This window comes from Puma concolor, chromosome B2, assembly GCF_028749965.1.
Source record: "Puma concolor isolate L17-30 chromosome B2, mPumCon1.1.hap2, whole genome shotgun sequence".
Taxonomy (NCBI): Eukaryota; Metazoa; Chordata; class Mammalia; order Carnivora; family Felidae; genus Puma; species Puma concolor.
Genome location: NC_141671.1, coordinates 125096141 through 125112034, shown reverse-complemented (window position 1 = coordinate 125112034; position 15894 = coordinate 125096141). Strand labels below are relative to the sequence as shown.

Below are 15894 nucleotides of genomic sequence, written 5' to 3'. Positions count from 1 at the left end.
TACACATGCATTGTATATAAACAGCTCTGGATTTCAAAAGGCATATATATATATATGTATGTATATGTTACCATATAGGAACAGCCATTCAAGCCAAGTGGCCAGATGCTTCATGGGACTTCTCTGCTCATACGGTTTTGCACCTCCTCCATCACCAGTTCATTCCTTCTTAACTGATGTCTGGGACTCTACCTTTGTTCTCCTTCCAACCCCCAAACATTCTCATCCCGTATCCTTTGCACAGACAAGTACACTGATGTAGATATGGATACTCATGAGCCCGCAGAGGCACACGCAGCCTTCTGGGTTTCATTTCATTCTGGAACCAATGTATGTATGATTTTGACCAAAACCAGTGGAAAAGAGAAGGGCATCAATCCTGTAACTGTGTCTCCTTCCATCTCCCTGCCCTCACAGCAGATAGGTCCCAAGGTTCCCACGTATATCTGTTGCCCCATGTACAAGCCCTCTTTATTCTCTCCATCCCACTGCCATGCTTACGATGAACTCCGCAGTTCTTGGGTATTTCTCTAAAAGGTGGATGGATTTCACTTCAGGGTATCAGAATTTAAATATAGAATTCTTTCTTTGTAGTAGAGTATCTTAAGAGTAATTCCCTAAAACTGCTGTGTTTTATATATATATAAAATCTTTATGTCCATTTTTTTCTGAAGAGAAAGTATAGCTTGCACAGATTTCGAAAAGGACACATGACCTAAGAAAAATATAAAATCCCTCACCCTGTGGGATGTCAGTGAAAAAAAAGAAAGGGTGAAAAGATATAGGAGAAAAAATTTATAACCTATTTTCACTATGTTAGCTACTGGGCTCCCCACTATAAACAGTACAGGGCACGAGTGTAGTAAAAAGGCCGGGAAGAAAAGAAACTTTTGTTAGGAAGAAAAAAACAGTGGTGCCACTAGAGAGTGAATCATACCAACCAATGCCCAAGAGAAGGAAACAAAAAGAAACAGTGAGCACCTTCCATGTGCCAGAATTTGGGCTGCAGGCTCTAATTTCTCATTTAATCCTCTCCAGTATTTACTGAGGTGATGGGAACCTCTCTGGCTTTGGAACTACTGGGAAATAGATTCACATTTGAATTTTGGCTCCTCACTTAACTGTGCGACATATAGCATGCCCTATAACCTCTGACCTTGTTTTCTGAATCCTAGCATGAGGTTGAGAGTACTTAATAAATTTACGTGAAGGTAGAAGATTATTTATGGAGATTTCAGGTACTCGGTGAATTACCGTATTTCAGAGATGAGAATATTGACATTGAGGGTTGGTTGCCAGACCAGAAAGGGCCTGGTCCTGGGATAGGTTTCCAAGGGGCCTCTTAGACCAGAAGTTTAGCCCATAGTTTTATAGTCCCTTCCTTCCAGAAAGCAGGTCCTCCCTTCTTACCCGTAGATTCTGACAGCCATTGCCATTGCTATGGAATCCAGGAAGGCTCTGTCCTTCTACAGAGGAAGAAGCTGTGATCCTGGCAACTCAGGTTGAAACTCTGGCCCATGAAAATACTGCGTCTTGCTGGCAGTGAAGGCAGTACTCAGCTTTACGTTATAGGTTAGATTGTGGGTCAGATGGGCTTTAGTGGGTCAGCCTAGGAGCTGAGTTAACATATATACTATTGTTTCTGTGGGGGAACTGTTTTCTAAATTCCAGTGAAATGCCCTATTCATGTTTGGAGACTAGTATATATGAAAATAGATAAGGTCTTCAGGAATCATTCTCAGGCCCCCCCCCAAAAAAAAACAAAAAAACTTAAGTGACACTCAGAGAAACATAACATTGACCAATACTTAATGCTTTTTCTCATTGTTTATTGAGTGGTAACTTCATGTAGTTTGGACATCAAACCTGCCCTTCCCATGTATTAGTCACATGACATAATGGAACGAGGGGTGCATGAGAGATACATACTATCTTTCCTTTTACGACAACTCAGCCTCTCTTCTGACCAGAGGTAATCACGAGCTGCTGCTACAAGTGGGCTTAACAGTGCCCAGGGCTCCACCTGCCAAGCCCAAGTCATGAAATGCATCCCATACATTTTCTCTTCCTATGACAGGGAAAAGGCAACTTTTTCGTGAGCCATTAACTTCCTCTTGGCCCCACCTCTGGGGTAGGGAGAGATGGTGGGTCCAGTGTGTTTATGTGACAAAAGAAGTGTATCTGTTAATGGTGCATGATTTGTGAATGTAAGCTGTGCCCTGATAGTTTCCAGTGCAAGAAACATTTGAACTATTATAACTGGAGTATTTAAATTATTCCTCCGAATACAACCTCCCTTACAAATTGAGCCCTCTGTGAGCCAGTATTTTTCAAACTGCTTTTTATTTTGAGGGGACTTTGAGAAAATTATTTTAGCTTCCTCAGCAGTCTTTATCTAATATTTAATTTCTCTTTGTTTTGATATGAATAAATAAAATTCATGGGAAAAATTCCAGGCCTGTGATCCTTAAAGACAATCATAGTGTAAACATTGGACAGGTCCCCACACAGATGTTAAGGTATGCATTTTTCTGGGAGGATTCAGAGCTCATGGACTCTTGGAGAAAGCTGTGACACAGTTTGGAAAGCACTTTTGTGGAGTAGGTTAAGGAGTGGACCTCCTAAATAATGTTTTTCTTCCTCTCCTTGAAAGAATCTTGAATTCTCTACATGTTCAAATTTTTAGGGTCTTACAGATTCAGAGAGGGTGGAAGGAGCTGGGTATGTGCAGAGGTTGAGTAACAATGGTAAGTCTAGAGAGCCAGTGGAATATTGAGAGCTAAGGAGAACTTTTGTTAGGCCAGTGGCTTTGTTTTTTGATCAGGTTGATGCTTTTATGTAAGAGGCTCTGATGATGATCTTAGCTTTATAAAATGAGCTGTCATGCTTTCTCTCACTTCTCTTTGCTCAAGTGTGTGTGTGTGTGTGAGAGAGAGAGAGAGGGAGAGGGAGAGAGAGAGAGACAGAGAGAGAGAGAGAGAGAGAGAGGAGGAGAGGGGGAGAGGGAGAGAGATGACCTTGCGTGATGGTTTCCACAGACACTAGGGCAGTTCTGATCTGGAGATGCTTGAGCTCCATATTACTGACTCCAGACACCCTCAAGGAAATTTCCTGTCTGCTGACCTGGCAGCATGAAGGGGTCAGTCATCTCAAGTTTTATTTCAGAGGCTCACTGTTTTTTTGTTTGTTTGCTTGCTTGCTTTTTAGTGGAAGAAACAATAGGTTTATTTAAACCTGTCCTTTGTTACAATAATGAGAAGCCAAAGGGGTTTTTTTTGTTTTTTTTTTTAAATTTTTTTTAACATTTATTTATTTTTGAGACAGAGAGAGAGAGAGAGAGAGAGAGTATGAACAGGGGAGGGTCAGAGAAAGAGGGAGACACAGAATCTGAAACAGGCTCCAGGCTCCGAGCTGTCAGCACAGAGCCCAATGCGGGGCTCGAACCCGGCAAAGGTTTTTTTAAGTTTGATCTTTCTTTTTTTTTTTTTTTTTTTTTTAATTTTCTTTTTTTTGAACGTTTATTTATTTTTGGGACAGAGAGAGACAGAGCATGAATGGGGGAGGGGCAGAGAGAGAGGGAGACACAGAATCGGAAACAGGCTCCAGGCTCTGAGCCATCAGCCCAGAGCCTGACGCGGGGCTCGAACTCACGGACCGCGAGATCGTGACCTGGCTGAAGTCGGACGCTTAACCGACTGCGCCACCCAGGTGCCCCTTAAGTTTGATCTTTCTAAAAATGTTTTGACATTTTTATTTAAATTTCAGTTGACATGGGGCGCCTGGGTGGCGCAGTCGGTTAAGCGTCCGACTTCAGCCAGGTCACGATCTCGCGGTCTGTGAGTTCGAGCCCCGCGTCGGGCTCTGGGCTGATGGCTCAGAGCCTGGAGCCTGTTTCTGATTCTGTGTCTCCCTCTCTCTCTGCCCCTCCCCCGTTCATGCTCTGTCTCTCTCTGTCCCAAAAATAAATAAACGTTGAAAAAAAAAATTTTTAAATAAAAAAAAAAAAAAAAAAAAAAAAAATAAATTTCAGTTGACATATAATATAATATTAGTTTCAGGAGTAGAGTTTAAGGATTCATCACTTATGTATAACACCCAGTACTTGTCACAAGTGCCCTCCTTTAATGCCCATCACCCATTTAGCCCATCCCCTGCCCACCTCCCCTCCAGCAGTCATAGGCCCCCTGTGAAGGATGGAGCCATCCTGTTTCTTGACCACTTATTTCCTAGTTTGTCTGTCTCCTGTCAGTATAACTTCTGTGTCATGTAAACAAGGACTTACTAAGGAAGGGCTCCTATGAATTAGCTATAGCCTTAGTGTCCATGAAAACTACCAGAGAGGAGAGTAACTGTTTAAAGATTTTTTTAAATGTTTATTTACTTATTTTTGAGAGAGACAGAGCACAAGTGTGGGAGGGGCATAGAGAGAGAGGGAGACACAGGATCTGAAGGAGGCTCCAGGCTCTGAGCTGTCAGCACAGAGCCCGATGCAGGGCTGGGACCCAGGAGCTGTGAGATAGATTGTGACCTGAGCCAAAGTCAGTTAACTGAGCCGCCCAGGAGCCCTAGGGATTTTTTTTTTTTTAGTTGTGGTAAAATACACAAAGCATAGCATTTTCCATCTTAACCGTTTTAAGTGTATATAGTTCATTGGCATTACATACACTCACTCACACTGTTGTGCAACCATAGGATTTTTTTTAACAATGGGTTTTTCTGTGCAAAGATCTCTACTGTGCTTAGTCAGAAATTTCTCCCCAGAAAACCATATCTCTTACCCCAAGGACAATATAAGTAAAATGTGTCTGCTAAAATAACTGAGTGTATCAATTCACTTTTTATAATTAAAAAAGACTCAGTATTACAACTGCCACCAAATCTGTTACTAAATCTGTCAGGATTCTAATTTAGCTTCTGCATATCGCACTCTGTGAATGCAGCCTTTCTTGTGTTAAATCCTCATATTTCCCTCTCCTGTCTCCTAAGTAACAGTCTATTTTGAGGTGGACTGCAAGACTGAAGGCACCCATTATCAGCACGCTTGGTTCTCTAATGATGAACCAAGCCCAATGGATGGATGTTGATTCAGCCCAATGGATGTTGATTACCTACTGTGCTAATACAAGAGGATATTTTCAGTTAATCTACAACGTCATGGACTTCAATCTCCTAAAAAAAAAAAAAGTGGTCTTATATCTGACGAATAAAAATAGAAGGGTGTTAAGAACTCTAAAGGTATTAATTAGCTCTAACCTGAGCGGTAGGTATACATCTCCATTTTATAGACATGGTGTCTGAAGCTCAGAGTTTCAGCTCTGTTGCCTTTCTGTAGAATGGTGTAGGATACTGGATGCAATCTAGTGTCTTCATTACACTTATGGGGACAGAAAAACAGGGGTGTGGAGGATGGGGACCCGCATACTTCTGTAGCAAAGCACTAATCCCATATGTTTTAGAGTTTTGAAAAATAATTGAATCATAGTGAGAAAGATATGATAATCTCAGTATCAGTTTTGAATGTTCCATAGAAATAACTTTGCAAAACTTTGAGATAATTATTGCAGAATTGTGGCTTTTAAGATGAAGGTTTTACCAATTAAGAAATCCCTTAGCTCCCCTTATTCAAATGTTTATTTTTAAAAGTTGATGATAGAGATTACATTCAGTATGCTTCTTAGCACTATAAAGGATAATAGTGTTCAGCTTTGCATGATTTTATTCAAGAGATTTTTTCAGTTTCTAACAGAATTTTTAGTTCTAGAACATAAGGTCCATGAATTTTACATAACAAAATTATGTAAATGTATGTATGCTACTTTCTGTCCAGTGGCATTTCTTCCTTCCAGTTAGGCAGACAGGAAGTACTTTATCTGATAGTGGTCTAACTGGCCTTGGTGTAAGCCACTGCCTTTACTCCTATGTGAGAATATTTTGAATGAAAACATCGTTTGACATTTCTTATTCATTTCTTTGGTTTTCAGGAAAATTTCTTAGGTTCATCTAGCAAGATTAAGATACATAATTTTATTTTATTTTATTTTATTTTACTTTTGCTGTATTTTATACTTCTTGCATGGAGATAATGTCCTTTATACTATAATTTTGAAATGAGTTCAGTCTGTTTTTCATCTTGTATCTTTTCAACCCTACCGATACAGCTGAGTAATCAGAATGAATCCTCCAATTTTCAAATGAAAAAACTCAGAGAAACATAAATACCTTTTTCCAAATTCCCAAAGAGAGCTAGTAGAGCGAGGATGATATTCATAGGTACTATAAAATCCTGTGTATGAATTTGCAACAAACCAAGCTTATGTGACAGAAAGTTTCCCTTTTTTCTTCATGCATCAGAAAATTGGAAGTTCATGGTTCCAGGAGTTCAGTAAGATGAAAATGAGCTTTAAATTCAAACCTACTTAGTATAATCTGGGTAAAGACACTACCTGCAGTTCCTAACCTAGAACTGCTGTGTTTCATATTATTGGATCCAAAAACTAAACGAGGTGATGGCACATGTATTATATTTGCTGTTTGTGGTATGTAAATTCCACCAAGTCCCGCATCAGAGCTCTTTGTTTGTATGTACTAGCCGTCTCCTATGGGAATATAAGCTCATGGACAGGAGAGCAGGACAGAAAAGATGTCTCTTTTCCCCCCAGTTTCCCTAGCAACTTAGTTAAATGTTGATAATATTGATCATTAACAATGTAGAAGCTCCCAGTGGGTATTATTGTGTAGAATGAGTGCATTTAATAGCATGGTTATTCTGCTGTTTCCCTTTAAAGCCATTCTTTCAGATCAGAATGTGAAGCCAAAGTGAGCTAGCCAATCATGTGGTGGGGCGGGGGGGAACTACAGGACCATTATTTTAATGTTTTTGCTTTTTGGTTCTTTTCAGTATTTAGGATTTCCATTCAGTATAACCCGCTAAAAGGATTTCGTTTCATACGATAAAAATGACTTTGGAAAGTAAATAGAGGAGAGTGATATTAAAGCTCTACTTTTATCCTTCAGCTTTGTTCTTGCTTATTGGTGATGCTAACCTTCAAGGGATACACAGGTTGCTCATCTGGTTGTTTTCCTTCATCTGTGCTGTTGTGTAATGGCTGGCCATAGTCTGAAGTAGCTGTCATGATAAACTTAGCGATGCCATTTAGTAGACTGGGCTCAGGCACCCCGGGGTGTGAAATCTAGGTCACTACTCATAAGCAGCCTTGTCCTAGGAACAAGAGGCTTGCTGGCTGTCATATGTCTTGCCCAAATGGCTCATCTTGGCACTTGAAATCATTGGCATAAATTGGGTCAGGTATTGAACTATATGAAATTGCCATTTTTGACCGTTCTTTACCTAAAATGATAATTTCTTGTTATTCCACACAACACTAAATACAATGAATGAAACCTGTTTAAATTTTACACTCTTACACTATAATTTCTAAGCCTTTTCATTAAGTACTATTACCTGTTAAAAACACGTTCAGTAATCTATGAGAATTTATACAGGTAATACCTCTCACTTGAAGCAACATCATTATTAATGGCAAAGATAACCTAGGAGGATAGGGGTGGGTTTCTAGAACTTAGGGGAGAATTAAGGTACAACACATCACAAAGTCCTAACGTCGGTAATGCCAGAAGTCTTTGCAGTATGAGATATGCATCAGAAAAAGGAGTGGTTATTGGGAAAAGGGGGGAGGGATGCTTCCGGGTAAGGTGAATATTCCAGAGGGGGAGAGAATGAGGGTCTTGCAGGGCCGGCTGCAGCGGGACAAAAATGGGACCCCAGACCCTTAAAAGCAATGAGATAGGAATATGCCATAGCACCAAAGTCAGCTCACCTTCCAAGCAGCACAGGTATGTGTGTGGGAAGAGTGAGGCACGTGAAAGTCTCTGCTTCCCACTTATCCTGAAAGAGTACATTCAGATTCACATCCTAAATGAGCGTGCTGTTTGCTGATGCCTGAAGTCATCTATCTGAGGGATGCAGTTTTTGCTTAGCTAATTAAACAAGTAAAATATAAATATCTGAAACAATCCATATCATGTGTGATAACACTGAACTGCAATCAGCTCAACAATTAAGGGCGGGGAAAGAAAAGCCCTCAACAGATCATTTGGTAGTTGGATGTGGGGGAATACTCTATCTTAATGATATCATTTAACATACTTGTATCAGTAAAACAAAAGTTACACGCATAATCAGAGTAACTTTTCCCTGGATCTTTCATTTCCCCATATCTAGATTACATCACTAGAATTTCATCTAGCTGTGTAAGAAAATCCCAATGGCGTTTAAGTGGGATGTTCTCGAATCTGCATAGTTATTTTCCGTTCTTAGCTCCTCATGTTGCTTGTGGCACTTCTGTTTTGGAAGCAGAACCTAATAACTATAGGATTAATAATAACAGCATATGACTGTTGAAGGTTTAATGGCTGGTGTCCTGTACTGTTTTGTGACTTTGCATGTAGATGTAGGAAGATTTGATTACTCCTTACTGGCTCACAAAGCCTTTCCTGTGCCAGCGCATGGTCACAATTCTGTATGGAAGTGGAATTGTATACGTCTGTTGGCTGTCTGTGGTTCACAGGTGTCTTATGGGTCCCTGTGGAAGAGTTGATGCTTCCACGGATTTGGTGTCATATGCTCGCTGTCCTCATTCTTCTAAAGGGCTGTGCTGTTGCCTTGGCAACTCTGACGAGGCAGGCGTTCACAACCGTAATATAGAAGGTAGATTTTAGGGGCACCTGGGTGGCGCAGTCGGTTAAGCGTCCGACTTCAACCAGGTCACGATCTCACGGTCCGTGAGTTCAAGCCCTGCGTCGGGCTCTGGGCTGATGGCTCAGAGCCTGGAGCCTGTTTCCGATTCTGTGTCTCCCTCTCTCTCTGCCCCTCGCCCGTTCATGCTCTGTCTCTCTCTGTCCCAAAAATAAATAAACGTTGAAAAAAAAAATTTAAAAAAAAAAAAAAAGAAAGTAGATTTTAAATCTTTGGATTAGAAACCTACTGGCAGAGGACAGTACTCTCCCTCCCCTAGCTTTTGGTTAAGAACACATCATTTTAGTTGAGCGCAGCCTTTAGTTTTAAATGCTGTTCTTCTGAGGGGCGCCTGGGTGGCTCAGCCGGTTAAGCGTCCGACTTCGGCTCAGGTCATGATCTCGTGGTCCGTGAGTTCGAGCCCCGCATCGGGCTCTGTGCTGACAGCTCAGAGCCTGGGGCCTGCTTCAGATTCTGTGTCTCCCTCTCTCTCTGACCCTCCCCCATTCATGCTCTGTCTCTCTCTGTCTCAAAAATAAATAAACATTAAAAAAAAAAAAAAACCTTTAAAAAAAATAAATGCTGTTCTTATGAAATGTGAAATTCCTGAGATTTTACGTATGGCTAAATACTACGAAGTGCTTTAATCACAGATCAGCTTCTTTATCCTAGTATATATAGCTCTTTAAAAGAATCCTTTAAATTCTTTACAGTCTTCTGTTTGTGTTTTAAATTTTTCTTGCCTTTGCAGATGATTCTTCCTTCCCCGTACCCACCATACCCTTTGATTATAATTTTCCTCATAATCTTAAAATCATAGGGTGCTCAGAAAGTTCCACTGGGATGCCTTCACCACTCCTGGCCTGCCTTTGTATTCCCAGCGTGCTGGCAGTTTTTTAAGTTGGTTATCCTAAAGCATTTACATTCATCCATGGTGGAAACACAGAATGCCATGGAGGTCTGCCTGCAGAATCACCAGGGTAAGAAATCCGATGTTAGAGAGCACTGTAATGACACAGGAATTCTCCAGCATATACTGTTGCCAAGTAAAATGAATAGCATGAAGAGGTAAAGTGAGGTTATAGGCTTAAGCCAGAATGGAAAAGAAAGGGATGGAATCATTATTGTTGGGGATGAAGGAGCAACTGTTAATCAGGTATTTTCTGATTAATAGCAACTTAAACATACCTTTCTCTAGTTGAAGATTTATAAGTTGCTTTTCAGGATATAAGTGAATTTATACAATTTCTTAACCTCTCAATACAATAGGGATTGATTACCTCCCTGCCATGAATGGAGGGATCAGATTTCATGAAAAAATACAGTTTACCCTTGGAAGGTAGAGAAATGGCCATAATTTGGAACCATTTCTGATGTTGATGAGGGAAATTAGTACCTACTTGAGGCTCTGGTCCTATTGAAATATAAATTCTGAAAAAAAATTGCAAAAAGAGAGGGTTTTGAAGGTAAGCATGGTCTCGGGGGGGGATGGTCATGACTAAAATTTAAAAATTCCTAACTCTGTAATGCATGTGTTTCCTATAATGTATTCTTTCTCATAGTATATGAGAACTTAATTCAGACATGCCTAGCATGGGACATAGCAAGAACCAACAAATATTTGTGGTTTGGCTGGAAAAGATATTTTCTATTTTATTTATTTATTCATTTTTTTAAGAGAGCACACGAGCACAAGCAGGGGAGAGGGGCAGAGGGAGAGAGAGAATTTTAAGCAGTCTTCACGCTCAGTGCAGAGCCCAATGCAGGGCTCCACCCCATGACCCTGGGATTATGACCTGAGCTGAAATCATGAGTAGGAAATTAAACTGACTGAGCCACCCAGGCGCCCCTGTTTTCTGTTTTAAAAGCAAGTAACATTTCATGTTATTGATAATCTTTTTTTTAAGCACATCCTATCCATGAAATAAATGTAGAATCATTATTTGTTTCTGCTACATTTGGCGATACAAAAAAAGAAAAAACCTTTCTGAAAAGACTACCAAAATAGTGTCACCGCCGTCTTCAAACTTGAAAAAGTGGCTAAAAGTGTGAGATGTTAATACTTAGCATATGGGTTTCTTCAGGAATGGAAAATCTTGTACAGGAATGTTACATAGCAGCTACTGGAAACCTGAAAAAGAGATTTTGAAAATGAAATCAGTTATAGAACTTTGCCTTTGGTGAGATATGTTATAATTAGCTCAATATGAACTTAATGTGAAAGTAAATAAAGTGTGAGCTGGCCTTTTCCCATAAGACTTGTCTTTTTTGAGATGTTTTTTGAGGGGGAGGTCTGCTCCCAGAACTTTGAGCAGTCCACGTTAGCATATGGAGTGAGGGCCCGTATCAGTGGTCCAACCTGAAACATCTTTTCTGCCGTCACTCACAACTGGAGCACAGAAAATCATGAACAGAGTAGTCTCCAGGCATCTCTTACTAGTTATGGCCTAAATATTTTAAATGTAATATACATTTTTCTGGTAAGAAAAGTAATAAATATTGTGAGACACTTAAACAGAGAAGGATTAAAGTTGTTTTTAATTCATCTGTGATCTCACCATCTGCACACAGCTACATTAACATTTTGGTATCGATTATTCTGGCCTTTGTAAACATGTGTGCTGTGTGTGCACCTGTGTGCACACACACGCACACACTTCTATCATTGCATATGTGGTTTTACGGCCTGTTATCTTGCCACTTAGTGTTAGAAACATTCTTCTTTTTTTTTTTTAATTTTTTTTTTCAACGTTTATTTATTTTTGGGACAGAGAGAGACAGAGCATGAACGGGGGAGGGGCAGAGAGAGAGGGAGACACAGAATCTGAAACAGGCTCCAGGCTCTGAGCCATCAGCCCAGAGCCTGACGCGGGGCTCGAACTCACGGACCGCGAGATCGTGACCTGGCTGAAGTCGGACGCTTAACCGACTGCGCCACCCAGGCGCCCCAGAAACATTCTTCTAGAACAATTATATCCTCTTGTTTCGAATTTCTGTCAACTTTATGGGCAAAGAAATGATGGTTTATTGTCTTAATTTGCATTTGTTTGATTACTGGTGATGTTAAACATTTCTTATCTGCTTGTTAGCATTCTTCTGTGAATTGCATGTTTATTGTGACATTTTTCTGTGTGGGTGTTTATCTTCTTTTTATAAATAAAGGATACCTTAATCACATTTTAGAGATCTTCTCCTTTTAGCATTTACAATTTAATACTGTTACGGATTTTTGTTGTTTCAGTTTTTGTTGTTTTGAGAACAGCGATTTTGGTAATCCATTTCAGAGAGTTGATTTGGGAGTGCCCGTAGGTGGGTCGGTAAGAGTCACGCTAATATGGTTTCAGAGACCCAAGTGTGACCCATCAAGCATAAACACAAACTGTGAAGACCTGGTCAATCCTAAGGCTTGAGCTCTGGGGCACGCAGCAGCCTCAAAGCTGGGGCAGGATTAAGCCAGTTCAGATGCATTCAGCCTGCTGCATCTAACTAGGTCAGTCTGCAGTGGCCCTGACAGACTGTGGGGCTATTTTTGTCAGTGTTTCTTCTGCCCACGAAAATTAGAATTGAGAAGAGCTACAGATGCTTCCCATATGGTTGCTATTAGTGAAATTATGTACAGAGGATTTAATGTGAAAAAAGCAAAGTAAGTACACTCAAATTATTTAGAGACCTAGAGGGCTATCCAGGGGACTTGCACTCTCTAACGATGCTTCCGTTCCAGGAAGGCAGCTCCGTGTTGTGTATGGCGACCTCTGTCCTGTTCTTGTGAGTCTAGGAAGGAGCCTCTTTTCTGGTGTTCATGATTTTGCTCGTCTCCTAATACAGTACCTCATGAAGGATTTGAATGTAATTTTTTTTTTCTTTTTTCTCCCCCCCCCCCCCAGATTTTCCCTCCCCCCAAAGAGACATCTGGACATTTGCATACTTCTGACCATTTCCCATTGACTAATGAACCAAGCGATAGCTGCCCCCTTTTTTCCTATATCTGGGAATTAGAGAGTTTCCATTTGCAATCAGCTGGCCTTGTTCTTAGAACGGTTTGTTTAGACATTGCAGGGAGCGGGCTGTGATGGTTTATCACTCTAATTGGTCCATTAGATGTACTTGGTGTTTCACAAGGTTCTAGGGAGTGGAAAAAATGTTCATCTGCAACAGACTTGTGGAGCCTACTAATGGAGTTTCATATCTATCTTTGCCCTCTGTAAAAATGCATTATGGACTCATATTTTAGCGAATTAAAAAAAAAAAAACTGTAGTGGGATTGATCATTAAGTCATCAAATTTAGTTACCTTCTCTTAAGGCAATCAGGTGACCTCTAAATTTGATTTCTACTACATTTCCGTTCAGTCTGCTTATCCCAGTACATTGGACCTACAGAGAGAATTTACTGCTACATTGTTTTCATTTTATGAGAAGTATCCTGTTGAAACAATAGCATTTAAGTGTCTTTTAAAGAGAATTCTGTAATATAACATAAATATACTATAATGACATTTGTAACATGTGTTGCAGATTAATTAATACTGCCACACACACAAAAGTCCTTTTGTCAAGTAAGTTTGGGAGACTCTTACTCCCAAATTTTACTTGCTGTACTATAGGATTCCTCAAAACATTAAACATAATTTTGTGTGTTGTAGTTCCTCACAAGAGGAGACAAGTTCCTCCCATTTTCCCAATGTGTTCACTATCAGAACACCTCTTTTTAGAAAGCATAACTCAGAGCACAGTCTCAATAAATCCCGAGCCATGGTGTAAGCTTTTAAATAAAGATTATCATCGTGATTCACAGCTTGAGAAGCATTTAATGTGGTTAAGTTTCTTTATTTCTCAGTATTTATAGGTATACAAATATCTCTGTTCAAGTACACAAAACATGTTTCTTTGTGCTTCTTTGTGCCAGGTATTGGTAAAGGAAGCAGAGGAATTTGGTCTAAACTTTGATACTTTAGATAAGAAGGATTAAATAAATGCATATGACTCTTGGGGAAGAGAAGGGAAGTGGGGAGAGAGAAATGAGATTCTTTTCTTCAGTTACAAATGACTCAGACCATCATGACATTAGGTAAGTTATTCTAGGGTCCAACTAAAGAAGCTTTGATTCCATTCGAAATCGGGATATTTTACTCTTTAACACGATGATATCTAGTTATTAGTTTACCTTAAGGGGGAAAGTGTGAACCCGTTTCTCTTTGGTTTTGTGTTCAACGACAGTGCCAGTGCCAGATTTTGTAATATGGTTTGAGCTTCCAAGTATGAGGTTCATCCTGGTCCTGGGAGAGCAATGCTGACCTACCATGGATGGATCTTTCAAGGTTTAGCTTGAGCTGAAAATAAGAATCTCCAGCCAGTTGACGCATGGTGTGGGGAGATTGCTCCCTGAAATTCCCTGAACGTCCTCAGCATCTCCTCTGCTCCATATTGATAGATTCTATTTCCCTTTGCCACCCAGGGCCAACTACTTTCCCTCTCAAGCTGCTCTTTGCTCAGCTTTCATATTTACTTTTGACCGTTTTCATTATTTCATTGAAGTATAGTTGACCTGCAATGTTCCTTTAGTTTTGACAACTCTGCTATGTTATGCTATGTTCACTGCAATGTGGATATCACCTGTCACCACACAGCACTGTCACAATACCATTGACTGTATTCCCTCTGTGGTACCTTTCATCCCTGTGATTTATTCCATGACCGGAAGTCTGTACCTCCCACTCCCTTTACCCATTTTGCCCAGCCCCCAGCCCCTCCCCCAGCAACCACCAGTTTGTTCTCTGTATTTATGGGCCTATTTTTGTTTTTTGTTTGTTTTTTAAATTCCACGTATAAGTGAAATCATATGCTACTGGTCTTTGACTTATCTCACGTAGCATAATACCTTTGAGGTCCCTCTATGTTGTCACAGATGGCAAGATGTCATTCTTTTTTAAGGCTAGATAATATTCCATTTTGTGTGTGTATATATACACATATATATACATATATACACATATATATACGTATATATACACACACATATATATACATATATATATACATATATATATACACATATATACATATATATACACATATATATACACATATATATACACATATATATACATATATATACACACACATATATATACGTATATATATATACATATAAAACATCTTCTTTATCCATTCATTTGTGGGTGGACACTTAGATTGCTCTGTATCTTGGGTCTTGTAAATAATGCTGCAGTAAACATAGGGGTGCATATATCTTCTCAAATTAGTGTTTTCATTTTCTTTGAATAAATAACTCAGTACTGGAATATGTGGATCATACAGAATTTCTGTGATGGAAGCCATCAACAGAATGAAAAGGCAACCTAGTGAACAGAAGAAGATATTTGCAAACAATATATCCAATAAGGGGTTAATATCAAAAATAAATTTAAACTTCTGCAACCAAAAAACCAAAATAAATAAACAATCTAATTAAAAAATAGAGGACCTATTTACAGACATTTTTCCAAAGAAGACCTACAAATGGCCAGTAGACACATGAAAAGATGTTCAACATCATTAATCGTCAGGGAAAAGTTACAAAGTCAAAAGTCATTTTTTAAAATATCAATAATGAATAGGGATTCAGTGACCTTGGTTTATTTTATTTTATTTTATTTTTTATTCCATATAGTGTCTAACCTACAGAAAAGCTGTAAAGTTACCAGAAATTACAAACAATTCCCATGTTCCCTTCATCCAGATTCCCCAAATGTTAACATTTTGGGAGATTTATTTTTCTTTCCCTCCCAGTCTTTTAAATTACTACATTACATTTATCAAAATTAAGAAATTATAACAGTTAATGCAATACCATTGTCTAATCTACAGACCTTATTCACATTGCACCATTCAGCCCGGTGATGTCCTTTATAGCAAAAGACAGTCCAAAATCATGCACTGCATTTAGCTGTTGTGTCTTTTTATTTTTTAATACTTCCTCAGAGCCTGCCTTTGTAGTTCATGATGTTGATGTTTCTGAAGTATTGAGTTACTTTGTAAGACACCTCTCAGTTTTGGTACAGTTGTCTGATGTGTTTCCTCATGATTAAATTGAGGTTATATACTTCAGACAGGAATGCCCCAGAAGTGACTTTTTGCCCTC

The 15894-nt window shown here is 39.4% G+C and overlaps 1 protein-coding gene across 9 annotated transcripts in view; it reads left to right on the top strand.

Annotated features, from left to right (window-relative positions):
• The window catches only part of MAP7 (microtubule associated protein 7), a 179135-nt gene that overhangs the window by 45678 nt on the left and 117563 nt on the right, over positions 1-15894 (top strand). The window lies entirely within an intron of this gene.